General features: G+C 39.4%; 1 long non-coding RNA gene across 1 annotated transcript; it reads left to right on the top strand.

The window, feature by feature from the left end:
- Window positions 1-6,117: 6,117 nt before the first annotated feature.
- On the top strand, window positions 6,118-18,849 carry LOC115609537. The gene is made up of 5 exons (XR_003991892.1): window positions 6,118-6,213; window positions 10,973-11,030; window positions 14,625-14,665; window positions 16,737-16,841; window positions 17,361-18,849. It is a non-coding gene; the product is annotated as an uncharacterized LOC115609537 (long non-coding RNA).
- The last annotated feature ends 1,007 nt before the right edge of the window (window positions 18,850-19,856 follow it).

The raw sequence follows: 19,856 nt of genomic DNA, 5'->3' as shown, positions 1-19,856 counted from the left end.
ATTCTGTTGATGATATATCTAGCTTGCTTATTTTCTTGTTTGCAAACTCTGTTCCTCATTTTTCATTCCAAATATAGCAAGGTATATATACATTCGCTGGATAATTTTCTATTCAAAATTCACCACAGTCACCTACTCAAGCGAATGCAAATAGCACAATAGTATTATGAAAAAACCCACAGTGTACAGTGATGAAAAGAACATAAAATGGAGAAGCAGTCTGCAGAACTACCACTGATAGTGCTGAATAAATCCTTAAAACCTTTTGAGCAGAGGTGCATTGCTAATAACCGTGGCTAATGCTCCAGTTCTATGCTTTAATCCCCCTCTTCAATAAGTAAATAGGAAGCTATGGGACTTGCCCATATGTGATGCTATACTTTGGAACTGGTCCAGAAAAGTGAAATACTATATTTTAAGTGGTGGCAAATGTCTCTTGATACCATTAGTAGCTGGATCAATTAGTTTAATAATATTTACGGAAGTGCATTGGACCTTCAACACTGACACTATTCTGAGCTAACATCTGAAGGATGGCACACATTAAAATGGATATTGGGTGACATTATCTATTTAATATATTTCAAATGACTCTCTTAATTCCTGCAGAGCTTATCTCCATGGTTACCATGACAGGAAATTAAACAAACAGGAAAAATTTTATATTAATCCATCCTGAATAAGACTCCAATGGAACCTAGAGTCTCACTGAAGCATTGGGCGCCACACTGAAGAGTGACAGCTCTTTAGCTGATGGGATAACCCATGCCTGCTGGAAGGAGGGGTTGTGTCCCAGGATTTGGCGTCTCTATCATAAATTGCTATCCAGATTGTAAGAAGTGCTGGGTTTGGAATGGAGGCCCAGATAGGAGCTGCTGTTGTAAACCGTCTGCTTACAATAGACTGGAATTCAATCAATGATACTTCATGGTGTACAGATTTGTAACTGAAGTGCTAATATTGGTATGGGTGTAGTATAAATGGAAATACTTGTATGTGACAGCACCAGAAGTTGCAGCAAAGTAAGTGTTTCAAGGCTGGGACTTGTATTGAACTCTGAGGGTACTGTAGCCTGAGGTACAGTGGAGCAATATGCAGTTTAAATCCAAATGAGAAAGCTTGCGCTCTGATAACAGCAGCAAGCTGAAATTCATACAAGCAGATGCTTCTTCAGTGCAAGACTCTCCATCCTAAACCCAGGAGGATGGCAACAAGTTGCAGCATATCGCATATGTCAATCCCTTCCTGTTCTCCCCAATGGGTAAACAAACATTTCAAACAAGAGAAAAAGTGAAACCAGGCAATGCACAGCAAGCTTAGCTCAGGCTTATGGAGCTACTAGAGTCAAAAGCAAAGCACCAGCTGCCTAAATGGGTAAATGGCTTGTCTTTGTGAAATTCAACAGCCTTCATCCAGAGGAGGGCCATAAAGATGATGATCAGAGGCCTGGAGCACCTCTCATATGAAGACAGGCTGAGGCAGTTGGGGTTGTTCAGCCTGGAGAAGAGAAGGCTAAAGGGAGATCTTCTAGCAGCCTTCCAATGCCTAAGGGGGACCTACAAGAAACCTGGAGAGGAACTTTTACAAGGGCTTGTAGTGACAGTACAAGGGGGAATGGCTTTAACCTGACAGAGGGGAGATTGAGATTAGATTTTAGGAAGAAATTCTTCACTATGAGGGTGCTGAGGTGCTGGCACAGGGTGACCAGAGAAGCTGTGGCTGCCCCATCCCTGGCAGTGTTCAAGGCCAGGTTGGACACAGGGGCTTGGAGCAACCTGCTCTAGTGGAAGGTGAACCCCATGGCAGGGGGGTTGGAACTTGATGATCTTTAAGGTCCCTGCTAGCCCAAACCATCCTATGATTCTATGAAAAGATGTGAACAGCTCCTGTAATATGTCATTTACCTGCTATTTTGAAGGGTTTCTAATGTATCAAGTTGCTTACAGCTCCTGTTTATTTTTAACAATTATCATTACTTAGAAATAGAGAAATTCTGATCTAACCAAGCATTTGGAGTAGGTTTTTAGTTACTGAACTTCACTGACTTTCATTGCATTGCTGGGTATGTGAGGATGCTATGGAAAGCAGGAAGGGAAGGTATGTGTAATATGCAACTATGTTGATGTCTATAGTGAACTTACTGTTCCAGTGGTTTCTTTAGACTGATGATGTAAAATCTCAGCATTTGTTTAGTGAATTCCTGCTGGATCAGTCTGGTGTTTCTTGAATATTTTTGTAAAGAATACTTTAAAATAACTTATGTGTTACCTCAGTAGAAGTTGGAAGTTGTCCCATGTATGATATAGTTCCTCTGCATGAAGCATTTGTTTCACATGTCTGCCTTCCAGATGTACATTTGAGATTGTGTTTGGTGCTTAGCTTGAACTGGAAACCCTGTCTGCTCATCCTATTGTTGCCATAGTTGCCATGGGATCTGAAGCAAATTAAAAAGTGATCTTCACAAGGAAATTCATACAATCAAAATGCAAAACCTTGTAAGAGAAATACCAAGGCATAACAGGAAGACAATAAGGTCAATTAAAATACCCTCTAGAGTGATAGGGAAATTTACAAAGTGTAGTTCACATTTACTTTGCTCTGTATCTTACACCAAATAAGCATGTTTATGCAAGTAAATCTTTGGCATCTGGAGGTCCTCCTTGAAATTGGGCATCAATTAAAGCACTTTAGCTTGTGCTGGACTGAATGTTAGTCTGTACAAAACAATACCATGAGGAACATCTAGGAAGCTGTTAACAGAGAGAGGGTGAGGATCTCATCCACTGATAGCTATGAATGAAATTAATAAAATCTGGAGCACCTGATTTCTTTTCCTAATGAGATCCCCAGTGGGTAGTTCCCAGTGGTGATGCTGGCTCTGGAGTTGAAGGTACACTAAATGGTAGTGAGTCGTAATGGGAAGTGAATCTAGTATGAATCATCAGAAAACAGCTGGGAATAACACAGTATTTTGAAGGAAAGCCCTATAATCTGGGTAGTTAGTGCATATGTAGTCACAAAGGAGTTATACTCAGCCCAAAATTCTTTTAAACTATATCTGGTATTTAAGAAATGAGCAAATCAGAAAGGCTGTTTGTGATAAGTTAAAATGTTTTCTGTTTTTTAAGTATAACTCATGTTTTTCCACAGGGAAACATTTCAACCTTGGTAGCATTTAAAGAAAAATCTATAAATCCAACAGCTAAATATAGATTTCAGTGGTAGCGTAAGAACATCTGAAGTAAAATAGTCAAAACATCTCTCACATTTATACACTCAGTCAAAATTCAGGTTTAAAACCTTCATGGGGAATCATATTTAATATTTAGTTAAACATTGCCAATTATCTTTGGAACCACAGACTGAAACAGAACTCTAGTACTTGTCACAGCAAGTGACATGGAACAGCCTATTGCAATATGAATGAAGCTCTGAACGTAAGTAATCCTTTTAAAGAATAAAAAGGAAGTACATTAAAAGTTCAGTGGCTCTCATTAAAATTAGTTGTTCTCAACACTGATTGGGAAATGTGATCCTCTTAAAACGATCTCAAAGAGGATACTGTCATTTCGATAATTACACGTGACCCCAATTTATGCTAAGATATATGTAAAAGTAAACTCCATCTTACTGCTACTCAAATATTTATAAGCTTTCCAGCTGAGTAGTGCTAATTAAAGCTTTAGACACTTAAAAAGAAAATTTAAAATAGTACTTTTTAGCTTGGCTTTTACAAAATCCTTTTTTCCCCCCAAGATGTCACACAGCAGCACAGCTGCAGTGACACTATGTGCACAAAGCCATCATAAGTGAGGAGTAAATTAGGAGCTACTGTGCCATTGCATTCAGATTTCCTGTGGCTGTGGGTTTGTTGGCATTGGTAGGCTGTAATTCAGAATTGAGGGGGTCAATTTGATTATTTAATTTGAATGTTTCCCAAGGCCTTTAAGAGTAGTTGTAGAGTGTGTAGAACACTGCTCTGGACACCAATAGGTGTTATTCCACTGTCTGCAAGCTAACTACAATACACTTTTTTTTTGGCAACAGAGATCTTTCAAGTTCTGTTTCTCCTCCCACACTCTGAGAGCAGTAGTTTCAACTTGCTGTGACTATTAGTTGGCAACATCAATATTAGCGTCAGGTTAGGGTTAATAGAATCGTAATATTAAAGGAATAGAAAAGATGAACTGGAAGCTAACTTTTAGAGATAAAATTAGGTCTAGTTCAGGCTTATATAAAGGCTCTGGTGAGAAAGAGGACTCCTAAAGCCCTTTGCATTTATTTATTAAAATCAGAGCTGGGTTTATGCTGAAAGCTCCAGAAACCTAAAGGAAGAAGCCAGAAGAAGGGCCAGTAAAATAGTGTCCTGTTACAGGTAACCCAGATCAGTTTCTTCACCCAGATCAACCCTTGTGCGAAGGAAGGATGGCATGGGGTAACAACAAAAGACCAAGGTAGAGATGATTCTTCCTTTTGGCACCAGTGCACAGTCAACTTCAACTTTATGTGGAACTGTAAGATCGTTGTCTTTGGTGTAAAGGAAATTGTGCTCTGAGGATTAAGCAGAAGAGAAAAAACACATTTTCCTCTGTTCTACAGAAAGTGATCCCCAGTAATTCCTCTGGTGGGAAATGTATTGCTCTGAAGCCTGATTTCTGGGTGGAAAGCATGTGTTTCTGGAGACCTTGTTTCCGCCAGCCCCATAGAGGTTTTTCTTTTAAGGAGAAAGAAGAGGGACAGAGTATATACACACATCTGCATCTGTCTGTGTGCTACACAACCACTTTGCACCTTGGTAGTCAGTTGGGCTGTTCTGGGGAATAAATAGGGAAGTACTCTCTTAAAAAAGAAAAATACATGCCCTGAAATGGGTAGTTTCAAATGTTTGTCACTAGCTAAAATAAAATAGCTCAGTGTTGTTTGACTTGATAAGGGTGACATTAGACAACAGTCCTGCCAAAGGTTAAGTGGAAGAGTATTCCCTCTCTTGTAGGGTGCTACAGCCAGTAGATTAATGCTGTGCATCAGACAACAGGCCTTTATAGGAGGGTGCCTTAGGTACTAAAACCTTTCAATGCACATTTCTTATGTTCTTATTGAGAATGCTGGATGCTTGGTTTTCCATAATAAAACTGAGTGAGGATATGCCATCACAAGTCATTTCTTGAATTGTTTATTTGACGTCTGTGCTGTGAATGGCTGCTAGAGAAGTACAAATTGCTGCTGTGTTATGAAAAACACACTTCTCAATCTACCTTCCCTCATCTTCAAGTTCTGAGATTTTCAGCTAATTTTGTGTGTGGTGTTAAGGATTAAAAGTTAACATTATCTTGCATATTTCTTCCTTTGGTTTTGTTTTGTTAAAACCTACAACTATTTTAAGGAGATGTTTGTATCAGAGATTAGAATCATAGAATACTAGGTTGGAAGGGACCTCAAGGATCATCTGGTCCAACTTTTCTAGGCAAAGCGTGACCTGTCCATCCAAATGTTAAAAGTGTTCTTTAGAACTTAAAAGTTCTAATACTTTTAAGGTGTCCTTGTAGTACTTATAAAATCTATTACAGCTAAATGTAGTTTTTTATTCAGGTATTGCTGTGCTTGTTTTTGGCTAAGCTGCATTTTGATTGAATGTCACCAGTTTTTAAAAGCTTTATTTCAATGCATAAAGTCTTTGACATATATAATATCTTATTTTTATGGAGCCGTTTAACTTGTAATAGTAATGCATTGATATGATACAAATTAATAGCAGTATTTATAATTTAGACAATCATTAATATAACTGCACAAAGTTACATTATCTTATTGCAATAATGTTGTAAAATGATACATCTTATTATCACATTTACTGTGCAGTTTATACTCTGTTTGACATTTCACAGTGGTCAATGGACATTTGACAATGGTCATACAGTTCAGACCACTGCCCAGCCTTCACCAGATCATGTGTACTAAGAGAGCAGTGAGTGCTGTCAAGGCTGGTCTGGGTCTCTTCCTTCCAGTTCCCATTTTTTTACCTTCACCTCCCACCCTTCCCTTTACCTTTGAAGCTTCCCCTCCACCTCTTCTGTTTTCTGTCATTATTTGTTCTTTCCTGTGTTGCTTAGTGAGGACGCTTCAGCCTTGGGATCAGACTCCTGTTTGTCCTTAAGAGGAGACTCAAAGGAACAGGGGCCAAACAAGAGTGTTTCTGGCAGATTAAAACCCAGGGTAAGTACATGGGATACTTTCTAGCCTCTATCTACCAAGTAGCTCAGACTTCATGACCTAGACATAGTGCCTAAGTATTAAGTAGCCCTCAGTGGTTTTATTTGCTATGAAGTTGTCCAGTCTTTCCTAGTGCTCCTTTAAGCTTTTGGCACTCACCATACATTTTGGCAAGTACTTCCTTAAATCTAGTCTCTGCTACATGAAGAAAACTCTTTCATTTGTTTCCAGCATAGCTCCCAATAGCTTAATTTGATCCCCCACGGTTTTTGTTTTGGAAGAGGCAATGAATACTTGGTCTCTGTCCAACTTCTCTGTACCACTCATGATTTTGCAGATCTTTATCATGCCCTTTTTTAGTCATCACTTTTCCAGACTAGAGAACAATATGTATTTGACAAGTTTAAAAGGAAAAAAAAAGCTTATAAAAATGTTTTAGGACTCTCAGAATACACTACTGCATATGAAAGACATCATTCATTCTGTAGAATGATTGGCAGTATTCTGCTTTGCTTTGTGCTTAATAGATGGTTGAGCTATCTGCTTTTATATTTGGTGTGCCTTTATCATCCCTAGCAGGGGACTGTCCCTTCACTTGCATGATAGTTATCCTTACTATAATGAGGTCTGCCAGGCTGTTCTGCAGGCAAACAGAACCACTCAGATAAATCAATGCACCAATAATAGGTAAGAGAGATTTTCTTCTTCCCTATCTAATATCTTACTGAAACAGCTTCAGTAATAAACAGTTAACCGAAACAGACTTTTCAATCTATTTAAAAAGGACTGTCAATGGAAGGAATATAATTCTATCTGCTATCTGTAGTTACCATTCAGAAAATGACATGTTCATTGAATCTTCTTGTAGACACAGAATAAGAGTCTTTGCTGACCTCGGAAAGAATCTACAATCTCAGCACATGACAGTAAAGTAGAAACAAGCAAACAGACAACATCAATTTGAAATAATCAGAATTGCATTGGCAGTGCACTACTTGGAAAAATCACAGAATCACAGAATGGTTTGGGTTGGAAAGGACCTTAAGATCATCTAGTTCCAAGCCCCCTGCCATGGGCAGGGACACCTCGCACTAAACCATGTCACCCAAGGCTCTGTCCAACCTGGCCTTGAACACCGCCAGGGATGGAGCATTCACAGCTTCCTTGGGCAACCCATTCCAATGCTTCACCACCCTCACTGTAAAGAACTTCTTCCTTAGATCTAATCTAAACTTCCCCTTGAGTTTGAACCTGTTAACCCTCATCCTACCACTACAGTCCCCAAGGAAGAGTCCCTCCCCAGCATCCTTATAGGCCTTCAGATACTGGAAGCTGCTGTGAGGTCTCCACGCAGCCTTCTCTTCTCCAGGCTGAACAGCCCCAACTTTCTCAGCCTGTCTTCATACGGGAGGTGCTCCAGCCCCTGATCATCCTCGTGGCCCTCCTCTGGACTTGCTCCAACAGCTCCATGTCCTTTTTATGTTGAGGACACCAGAACTGTACGCAGTACTCCAAGTGAGGTCTCACGAGAACAGAGTAGAGGGGCAGGGTCACCTCCTTTGACCTGCTGGTCACGCTTCTTTTGATGCAGCCCAGGACACGGTTGGCTTTCTGGGCTGCAAGTGCACACTGAAGCCGGCTCATGTTAAGCTTCTTGTCAACCAACACCCCCGAGTCCTTCTGAAGGGCTGCTCTGAATCTCTTCTCTGGGATTGCCCCGACCCAGGTGTAGGACCTTACACTTGGCTTCGTTAAACTTCATAAGGTTGGCATCGACCCACCCCACAAGCGTGTCAAGGTCCCTCTGGATGGCATCCCTTCCCTCCAGCGTATCAACCAAACCACACAGCTTGGTGTCGTCGGCAAACTTGCTGAGGGCGCACTCAATCCCACTGTCCGTGTCACCGACAAAGATGTTGAACAGGACCGGTCCCAACACCGATCCCTGAGGGACACCACTTGTTACAGGTTTCCAACTGGACATCGAGCCATTTACCACAACTCTTTGCGTGCGGCCATCGAGCCAGTTTTTTATCCACCGAGTGGTCCATCTATCAAATTGATGTCTCTCCAATTTAGACAAGGATGTCATGTGGGACAGTGTTAAACGCTTTGCACAAGTCCAGGTAGATGACGTCAACTGCTCTGCCCCTGTCCATCAGTTCCGTGGCTCCATCATAGAAGGCCACCAAATTGGTCAGGCAGGACTTCCCCTTAGTGAAGCCATGTTGGCTGCCACCAACCACGTCGTTGTTTTTCATGTGCCTTAGCATGTTTTCCAGGAGAATCTGCTCCAAGATTTTGCCAGGCACAAAGGTGAGACTGACCGGTCTGTAGTTTCCTGGGTCTTCCACCTTCCCCTTCTTGAAAATGGGGGTTATATTACCCTTCTTCCAGTCATCGGGAACTTCACCTGCCTGCCAGGATTTTTCGAATATGATGGACAGTGGCTTAGCAACTTCATTCGCCAGCTCCTTCAGGACCCGTGGATAGATTTCATCAGGTCCCATGGACTTGTGCACGTTCAGGTTCTTAAGATGGTCTCGAAGCTGATCCTCTCCTACAGTGGGCCTAAGGTTTTCATTCTCACAGTCCCTGCATCTGCCTTCTAAGACTTGGGCAGTGTGGTCAGAGCATTTGCTGGTGAAGACTGAGGCAAAGAAGTCATTAAAAACCTCAGCCTTCTCCAAATCCATGGTAGCCAGTTCTCCTGATAGCTTCTGGAGAGGGCCCACATTGTCCCTAGTCTGTCTTTTATTTGCTACGTATCTATAGAATCCTTTCCTGTTATCTTTTACATCCCTTGCCAAACTTAATTCTAGCTGGGCCTTAGCTTTCCTAACCTGGTCCCTAGCTTCTCGGGCAATGCTCCTATATTCTTCCCAGGCTGCCTGTCCTCGCTTCCACCTTCTATAAGCTTCTTTTTTCCCTCTAAGTTTCCTCAGCAGCTCCTTGTCCATCCATGGAGGTCTCCTGGCCCTCCTGCTGCACTTTCTTCTAGTCGGGACGCAACACTTCTGAGCATGTAGCAGGTGATCCTTGAATATCGACCAGCAGTCTTGGGCCCCCCTGCCCTCCAGGACTATCCCATGGAACCTTACTGAGCAGGTTCCTGAAGAGGCCAAAGTCTGCTCTCAGCTGGAAAAATCCAGCAGTTAATTTAAATAAGAGATTCTTTTGGGGTACTTTGGTGTACATTAGATTATATTGAGGTAAAAATACCGTGATCCTGGCTTTTGTCTTTTCTAACAGAGGCAATTGGCTGCCTTTGCTTAATTTTATCATAGAATCACAGAACGAATGAGGTTGGGTGACACCTCTGGAGATCATGTAGTCCAACACCCCTGCTCAGGCACAGTCACCCAGAGCAGGTTGCCCATGACCCTGTCCCATCAGGTTTTGAATATCTCCAAGGAGGGATCCTCTACAACCTCTCCAGGCAACCTGCGTTCAAACACCTTCATGCAAGTAGAGCATTTTCTTGTATTTAGCCAATTTCCTATACTTTAATATGCCTCTTGTCCTGGCTAAATACCACCGAGTGTGGCATTTTCTTTACTGAAGGTCAGTTGTAACAGGAAAGTCTGACATGAAGAAGGCATTGAGCACTTTGGTCTCTTCTGTGTCCTTTGTCGTCTGGTCCCTGTCTTATTCAGCAGCAGGCCTACATTTTCCATAGACTTCTTTTGGCTGCTGATCTACTTGTAGAAGTCCCTCTTTTGCACTTGACATCCTTCAGCAGTTTCAACCCCAGATGGGCCTCAGTTGAAATGTGATGGGTGGTTTTAGATAGATTTAGCTAATTCCAAAGCCTCTTGCAAACAAGTCTGGCTCTAGCAGAGGTTTCCAGACAGAGTTTTACAGATGCTACTTGTTACTTGAAAAACCAGGAATTTAAGTAAAGTAGAATTGCAGTTCCCAAACCAACACAACTGTTGCTTTGGATCTGTTCCCTGAAATGCAGAAGATCTTATTGTTAAATTAATTTTTGCCAACAAAGCAAATCAAACTCTTCCGGACCTGGGATAGCTGACAGAGCACTTGAATGACCCATATGAAAACTGGAGTAACTTGTTACATTGTGCAAACTGTCCCCCTCTGGGTTTTGCCCTTCTCTGTAATTTGCCCTTAAAACCATGCATAATTCTTCCTGAGGAGACAAAATGTCATTGTTGCTCAACTTAGCTGGAGCTTACGTTAAACAGGCAGATTATTGGAATTAGCTTGTAATTAGTAAAAACTTTGCTAACTATAAATGTTTAATTGATTTCTGAGTAGGCAGTAAAAAAAAAAATCAGTATAGATGGTTCAGTGCTCTAAGAGCACTAGGTCAGAAAATTCCTTTGACTCACAAATCCCTCTGACACATACCACAGCACTGAAAGTTACTATCGACCACAATATAGATCTAAAGTCTGTGTATTTCACAGCTAAAATACATGCACACTGAGTCACTTGTATCATTAAACAACCTATAATCTGTGTTTTACAGAAAGGTTTAAAACAAATAATAACCTACTCCCAAATGCCAAATTAAGTGAACAGTGATGGATTGGGCCCACATTCAATTAAAAGTTTCAGCAAATGCTCAAAGATTTTGCCATATGGAAATACCTCAGAGCATGAAATCCAAATTAACCCTGTGTGGGATTAACATGATGCACTGGGAAAGCGCCTCATGTTTATAGGACAAAAATGTGAAGATGCAGAAGGCAAGTGTAACATTTCTGTTTACTGACTGATTCATTGTCCTCTTTTATAGCTGTAGTAAGGAAGATGAGACTGGGGAACACAGTTCTGCCTGATCTGCAGGCGAAGAGGTATTCCCACTTATACATATGCTTCACTTGCAACTTGTAGTTTTTTGATGCATGCATAAAAAATTTTTGTACCATACATGTGAAGTGAGAGGCAGAAATGACCTTTTACTACAATTTCCATGGTGACAATCCCCATTAAACTGGTCATTAACATTGAATTATCTACAGGGGACATCTGGAGTGGACATGATGTAACAAGTAAAAGTAGAAGAAAGCAAAACTTAAAAGATCGTGCTTTAGATTTTTTAGAGACATTTGTTTTAGAAAAGCTTTGCAATTCCATTGTCTTACACTGTCAGTGTGCTTTATACAAGGCAAAGGGAATGTGGGGAAAACAAGTACTTACAGCCAAGGCTGTTAACTTGCAGAGAGGTTATGTCTTACATTCTTAATCCTTGAATTGCATTCAGTGTGTCCTGGATATGAGAAGAAAAGAGCTTACGCACCATTTCTTTCAAAACCATTTTTATTTTTGAGGTATACATCCATTTATATGTATTTCTAGATATCATACATCACTCACATTAGCGATAGCTGAAATAATAGAATGTCACTCAGTTCTGTACCTTTATTCTTAATATATAGGCTATGAATTAAACAGTCTTGTTATGCTGCTGTGTGAGCTACTGAGCTGTATTTGCAACATTTGTTAAGGCTGAAATCCCATAAATAAAACATCTAAGAACTCAGCTTATCTGCTTTTGAGATGGCACGAATACCTTCACATATTGTATGAGCTGAAGGAATCTGGGCTTCTTAAATTGAAGAAAAATAGGTTATAATTGGTACCAGCAAATAGTGTGATCACCAAGAGAAATATACGCTGTGTGTATTGACTTTTAATAAACAGGAGTAATGGCCCATTCCCTGTTTAGCAGAACACACCTCAATAGGTATTTAAAGATTCTGCTTTATTAGCACTAGGAATTTGGTAATAACAGGTATGAGAGCTCTAGTGTTACCTATGAAATCTCATACTTAATGATATTTAATATTTGTTAGATTTTGCAGCAAACAAAAAGCACAAGAAGGGGAACAGTTCTGTAGTAAACATTTACGTCTTCCATTTGTTATTATTAATAATTTTGCATCTGTGCTTTTTTTGCCTCTTTTTTTGCCTTGAATTGCTCTCATTCCAGGAGCCTGCTCTTTTCCAGACTCATGTATTTGCTTACATTTATGCATCACAATTATTTCACCCAAATTAACATGTTTCTAGAATTTGCAAACCTGGAACCAAAGCATGTGTCTCTATAAATAAGTGAATCTGAGAGACTCTTTCCAAGTATAATATCTGTCAAATGTAATGCAAATACAATTGGGGGTGTGTGTGTTTCTCTGAGGAGGTGGGCTACTAAGAGTTGACTGCTTAGTGATGTGTTGTGAAATGTTACCATCTCTCCACCTCAGTTCTAAGCCCCAAGGTGAAGCTGTTCTCCATCTCATCGTAGCTTGGCCACCATGGAGGTTCATAGCCCTGCTCACTGGCAGCAAACCAGGCTTCTAGCCCAGGCAGTTGTGGTTAATGTTTGCAGATCTCAAGGACTTTGCTGTTGACCCCTCAGCTAAATGTATGATATGAAACACCCTCACTTCAGAACAAGAGTTTGTTTTGGGGTAGTGTCTGGGATTTCTTTGGCAATCATTAATTTTGCTAAACATGGTATCCAAATAGAGTATTTATAAGTAAAGATTGCTTTTGTTATGAACTATTTTCTTCTACTTAAAAACACCATGTATCTTCTCTTCAGTACTGTCAGGAGCCTCTGACTTGAAGCTGAAGAGATCTTATTTTGAGCCACCATATGGCTGTGAATTAAAATTTCTTAGGTTGGTAATTTTTAAAGACAGAATAACTGAGGTCTGGTCTACTGTCATTGGCTTGCACCAGTCCTTTACAAGCATGACAGGCATAGCGTGAAAGCTGGTTTTTCTTAGGGATGATTGTTCCATCTTAAGCTAATGTTGCCCACATTTTGGTGACATCCTTCACTCTATACTTTGAAGAGTCTTACATTCCTGATTAAAGCACAGAGAAGTTCACTGAAATTCTCTCAACCTATTGTTTCATTCAGTGTAAGTGCCATGGGCATCACAATCACTTAAAGATTTATTTTCTCACTGTTTGCCTGATTGTATTTCCCATTAGCCTGTCCGAAGTTACACACATCTGAAAGGTCATGTCAGGTTTCATTCACTGTATGTCAGTATAGCCTCCACTGACAGCCCAGGGATAAATACACATCTAGTGAAAGTAGCTACATGCCTTGTTTTATCAGAGCTGGAATTTGTCCTATAAAAAGAAAAACCTTGCTTCGGCTTTTATCCTGCAGAAGCTGTTTCTTAAGCCAGGGAACCCAAATTCTGGTTTTCCCTATAGTTATTTTCTTATATATGAGCTGACTACTGAAATATTTGTGTGGTTTCTGTAAAGCATACTCATGTTTCCTTATTTAAGAACAAAACAGGCACATCATTTCCCACTCCCAACCCCCTCCACCCACCGAAATACTGTCCGTGACTACTGATACAAATCTCGTTAATGCCCCTCATTGTTTGGAGCTATTCTTGATCTACTTTTGCTTCCAGAAGTAAACTCTTACAAAAATACTTTCTATAAAGTGAAAATCCTGTAAGTCTTTGAAGAAATACAATTTCAGCATCCTCATTATCTTTCAATCGGAATTTGGAGTGCAAGGTGTTATGTTCAGGTTCCTTATCCCGTTTTAGTCTTCTCTTTCAAGGTGTTACTTTTTCAATTGGAACTTGACATCACTTTTGAAATGGCATCTGTGACCATGGATGATACTCAACCATTATTAAAGGCAGTGAGCACTTCTGTCTGCAGCCACTACCCTTTGGGGCCAGAAACCTGTTCAGACTTCTCTCTAATCCTGCTCAGGTGCAGGAACATGCCATGAGAATCCAACAAGACTCTAACATGAGACCAATTTTGACAGTTCTATACAGTTTTCTTATATTAGACAAGCCAATATATTATATATATTTATATTAGGCGATACCAAAGAAGTCGAGTTAATGCAAATGCTATAAACCTGTAGATCATTGCTCAATCACTGCAGTATTTCACTTGAATAGTATAATGTGAAACTGCAAATAGAAGCTGATGGCCAATTAAGCATAGAAAGAAAGGTAGAGACAGATCTCGCATGAGGCTGGATAATACATATGAAAAAGTCTGCTGGCAGAGTTATATTGCTAAAAACATTTTGGCAAGAATTGCTGTTATTGGTTCATCAAACAAAGTCAGTTCTACTAAGAAAAGCACTTTAATATCAGCCTTATTTTGTCTATACTTGAAGGATAGTAGAGAAATAGTAAAAAACCAATAAAATGAAAATTCACCAGTGTTTCCAAAATTTGATTATTTTTTTTTTTAGAGTAGATTTAAATTGATCTTTTCCTAAATAACTACTGCCATGATTTCTATTTTCTGGGTTTTAATTTCCTTCTCCTATTCCTGATTTGCATTCTGCTGGTGTCCTTAATCTGAGTTTTAAATTATTTCTATCAAACTAAGATCAAAATATCTCATCTTGGTATTATAATATTAATATGCTTTGTTGTTTTCAGCTTGGCAGACTTGTTCAAGAATATATATCATTTATATTCAGGTAAGACTTTATTTGCATGAAGAAATTCAAGTGCAGCAGCTTTTCTATTTTCCCTGGAACGTTTTAAACATGTAATCATTCTAGATCACCTTTTCCATAGCTTGTGTAAGTCTATTAAAATCAAATTTGCTCTAGGCAATAAACCAGCCTAAAGCTGAATTCCTGACTGTGACCCTTTGGAAAGACATAAAGAATTTATCAGGAGAAGTGTTGTGTCCCTTTGGCAATGTCACAATTAATTATTCGTGTGACATTGTATCTCCAGCATGTATATTGCCATCAAATGGCTACGGTGAACTAAAATGCATGCTGGTATTTCATATTTCACATAGCAACTATTTTAAAGTGAAGGAGATATTGTTATTATAGAAATGGGAAAATATAGTGAAAACTCACTGCGAAACTCTGCTAAGGGAGATGTAGTCATATATTTCAAAAAGTCCACTGTTAATCCAGGGTTTTAACTTCTTGTAAATGTTACGGTGCATCCCTTCTGGTGCTATCTTCAGCTGTATATTTAACCAGAAAGACAGAAGTAGAAAACACCATTTATCTACAGCTAAATTGTAGCTGTTCTTGTGGTAATTTTAATCTTGAATATTACCTGCTGCATCTAGATGTATGGCTTAGTGTTGGGGGACTGAGAGAGAGTTGTTCTGTCAGCTCTACTTGAACTAACCTCATTACTCTTGGATTCTTCCCTAAGGCTATTTCTACCCCATTTTGTACAAGTAGAGCAACATGAAGAGACTGAAGTTTTGTAGAGACTTGCCTCTATGACGGGAACTACTAATTTATCTTTTGTGTGTGTGTGTCTAAGTAGCTGCTTTCCTTGTACAAGAAACTCACTAAGTTGTTCAATTAGATGGTCAGAAGGAGCATCTTATTATTAAGGTCTGAGAAGGCATGTTTAGTGGTTTCAAATCTGTTATGATTAAATAATATTTTTGGTAACATTTCATGTTACTTAATTTTTAAGGTGAAGTTAAATGTGGGAAATGATCAGCGAATGAGTGTCATAAACAGAAATCATCATGAGAAGTGATTTGCTTTCTTTACGGAGGCAGTCTATAGTGATAAACATGGTTTAAAACTGGAACAGTGTTTCATACACAGAAAGCTGTTACTATTCCAGGAGCTACAGAAGTCCGTCACGATGAACACAGGATTTTTCTTTCTGTTTACCATGCTATTTACCTATCCAGAAAAGTTAATACTGTTTTTGAATCCAACTTAAGCAACCTCCAAGGAACTAACTGAATTATTTAATAAGTACACGCTGCTTTCAGGTGCATTGTGTATTGATAAACCTGTTTATTACTCCACATGCAAAGCATCAGCAAAAAAAGGTTCAGTCTAACACACACAGAAGTCTCCAGCAGCAAAAGATTAGCAATAAAAAGCTTATGGAGAGCAGCTTATGATACTACTGTTCATTGATAAGAACCTTCTTTGATATAGCTTCTTATTTCAAAGAAAAACATTGAAGTGCAACTGGATTTAGGCATAAAATGAGATAATACATCCAAAATTCACTACTGAAATAATTACCTCTGGAAGCAAATATCTGATAAGTATTTCTTACCTACATCACAGCTATAGCTTAACACCTGAACTCATTTCACAAGTGGTGTCTTCACAAATCACATCTATGGGATATTGATTTGGATACTAAAGATGAGCAGATCCAAAATTAATGACCGCTTTGCAAAATGTACTCAAATCCTGTGGGGCAGCTCTTGCTGTGTTTGCTGAATTTCCATTTCCATCCAGTTCCTAGTTTAAGAACTTGGACTGATTTATCAGTCTTGGAAGTACTTCTCAGTTTCTTCTCTTAGCAGCAGTAGTTATAAGACACTGATATTAAATGCTATTATATATAACAGTAGCTTATTGCTATTTAATATTTCCAATAATAATGATGTATTTCACCACAATAATGATATTAAGAATTTTACTGAAAAACCACAATTTTTACCCATTGCATGAAAGAACACTTACTGTAAAAAAAAACCCAGTTTTTAAGACTCAGGACTTAAAAATTAGCTCTCATTTTTTCTACCCATTTCAGATGCTCTGTGTTCAAATGTATTTCACTGACTACTCACGTACTGGTGACGAGGTACCAGAAAGACGGGCAGAAGATGAGAGATGTTTGTGGCTCATCTAATCACTAGTAAGTCCATCTGTAGTAAGATGTGTGGTGGTTGGAGGGAACATAATTTCCATGAGGTAGTGGCTATTTGCTGAATTTATTGCTGGGGTCCTGGGGACAAATCATAGAATGATTAGGGTTGGAAAGGACCTTAAGATCATCTAGTTCCAAGCAACGTATCCCACTGACGGTCCTGCTTCCCCCGATGTACGTGACACATTGGCTGGAGTTTGCTGCTGTGTGAAGTGCAGACCTGACACCTCCTGCTTCTTCTGGTGACAAGTCACTTGGAAACACATGGCCCTCAACATCTGTGGTGGCCAGGGTTGGGCAGCCAAACTGTGAACGCAGGTGGCTGCACTCTAAAGTGCATCAGCTTATTTCTTTAGCATCTTCTGCACATGTAAACTTCTCTGTGGCAGCTGCCCTCGGGAGAGTTGTTTAAATTGCCTCCTACTACTCTAGTCATTTGTAACAGCTGTGTGTGTCTCCAAGGCTGTCATCTGATCTCTCTCTCGTTCCTGTCTGCTGTTTCCTCAGGATTCATCTCCATGTCCAGATGGAACAGTAGCCCTCCAAGTCATGGCTCAACGAGAAACACACGTCCCTACAGTGTGCCCCAGAGAGTAACTAAAATTATTGTCATCACAATCTTCCAGCCCTGGCAGGCTCTGCAAGTTGTTCATGCAATCCAATATCAATCATGCTGTTTGAAGGATACCCACATCCAGGAAACTTGGGATACACACGGTGGCTGACCATTGCTTCTTGTTACTGCCCAGTGATGTGAATGGTGTATGCTTCTTTTTGCCAACCTCATTACCGTGGCACCCAGCAGACAATTAAACCAGGTCCTCAGCTCTTGCTGGCCTCCACAGGATTGCTTTGGGTTGCTCCAGATACCACCACAGCCTGCCTTGAGCCCCCTGGAAGCTGCTTCCCAGGTAGGCACTTAATGCTCCAGCTCTGAAGGTTCCCTCAACAGCAAATGCATGGGACTGCTGTGTATCAATACAAATTTTAACTAACTGGGTGGATGCAGTCTGGGTGTTAATAAAAAATAATGGTGTTTAAGACAATTTTTCACATTTATTGAGAGGTAATGTCCCCCTTTATAATGACCGTGCAACACAGTTTGGGACTATTGAAGGGACTAAACCTTCATCCTGATAAATTATGCTTTGAAAAGCAATTACTTGTTTTGGAACACTATTTCTGTGAGGTTTTCAAAAAAAAGCTTTCTGCTGCTGAAAATAAACAAGTTATCAGGAAGAGGGTACATTTTGTTATAAAACTGTTTTGTTTCCATTCGAACAGAATGTGTTTGGGAGACAAATTTTCTTAATTTGCTAACTCATAATGTCTTTTTTTTTTTTTTAGAGAGATAATTCTAAAACAACTTAATAACTCTGTAGGATACTTATTAAAATATAAGAGATTAAATTGTAATGAGCGCACTACAGACCTCTTCTTGAAAGGGCTTCCAGGAAGGGATCACTGTAAGAAAAAAGATCAAATTCATTTTCCAACCTGTAACAAAAGGTAGCACGTAGCACATAGCCATAACCACCTCCATGAAGAACTGTAAACCAAGTGGTGTTTCACTGGTTATCCAGCCATTTATTCCTTAGGCTGTTATGCATGGGCAGGCAGAAAGTCTTTATTTCCCCCCAGATGGATGATTTGGAGACTTTGCTCTATATATCAGCCTTAATTGTACTTCTTGTGCATAAACACTGATGGATTTACAATAAAGAGGATATCAGGACCTTTGTCAAGCTTTAGATAAACCATAGAAGAGTATTTACAATGCAAATGTCTTCTGCATTACTATACAGCCAGGAGATGGGCTGTGAGGAAGACAGCATTGTAAAGCCGTGGTGACAAGGCTGCCACATCACTGGGATCCTCATTACAGCCCTACCCAGCTCATACCAGGAGTGTTTTTCTCCTGCTTTTCTCTACTACTGTTAGCACAAAAGGCTTCAGATTCACTGTAGTAAATGAAATTGTTTCCCCAGTAAATAATTCATTCTCAGCCAAAATGTGATGAGTGTTTCCTGCTAAGTTCAATATGAGCAAAATAGAGCTCATGATACCAGCTTTTGACCAACTTGAGGAGGGGGAATAAAACCAAACCTAATTTGTACGGATAAAGAAATACTTGTGGGTTATGGATTACTAATAAAAAGATTTGTACTGGCTTGGGCATAGTAGGAAAAGCCATTAATATACTAGCAACCAAAAATATTGTAACAAGGTAAAACATACATTAAAGCTAAAGGCAATGAGTACTATAAAAAATGAATGAGTTAAAACATCTTCTAAGAAGAATTGAGATGTAGCTATCCTACTTTGCTAGTATATCATAGACTATAATGTCAATGATACAGTAACATGCTATTTAGTAACACAAAGCAATAAAATACAATTGATGGGGAGGACATTTTAATTACCAGCATTCTGGCTGAGTATTATTGTGAATCTCCCATAAAACCTGTACTCACAAATTATGAACTAATTTCTGCCAAGTGATACAACATCATTAAAGTGTTATGATACCCAGGTGATCAAAGGTAAAGCAGTCATTTATATTACATTACGGTTCTCCCCTCACAACAAACAAATCATTTGGAACAATTTAGTTGAAAGTAGCAAAGTGGATATGGGATATATTGCATTAAGAAAAATATAAGGAAAATGTAGATATGCTTTTGCAGTGCTGGAAGTATTATAAGAAAAGGAGCAGGAGCATGTGTTGTATTTACAGGGGATAAAAATAGAGTGTACTACTAATGCAAAGGTGAGTGATAAACAACATTAAATGTTAGGCAAAGCAAATAAAATGCAAGAGAAGACAAGAGAGAAAAGTAAAATTAGAAAGAAAAATAACCTGGAAAATAACCATGCCATTGTTTAAGCAAAGTTGAAAGACACCCTCCACCCCACCCCTTTTTATCTTGTTGTACTCCATACAAGTAAAAAGATACAGTTATTTGCCTAAACACTGTGTAATTCAGTGTGAAGTCCAAGGCA

The sequence above is a fragment of the Strigops habroptila genome, chromosome 6, assembly GCF_004027225.2.
Source record: "Strigops habroptila isolate Jane chromosome 6, bStrHab1.2.pri, whole genome shotgun sequence".
Classification (NCBI taxonomy): domain Eukaryota; kingdom Metazoa; phylum Chordata; class Aves; order Psittaciformes; family Psittacidae; genus Strigops; species Strigops habroptila.
Note: the sequence above shows the minus strand (reverse complement) of the source record. Positions and strands in the feature narration are given on the sequence as shown.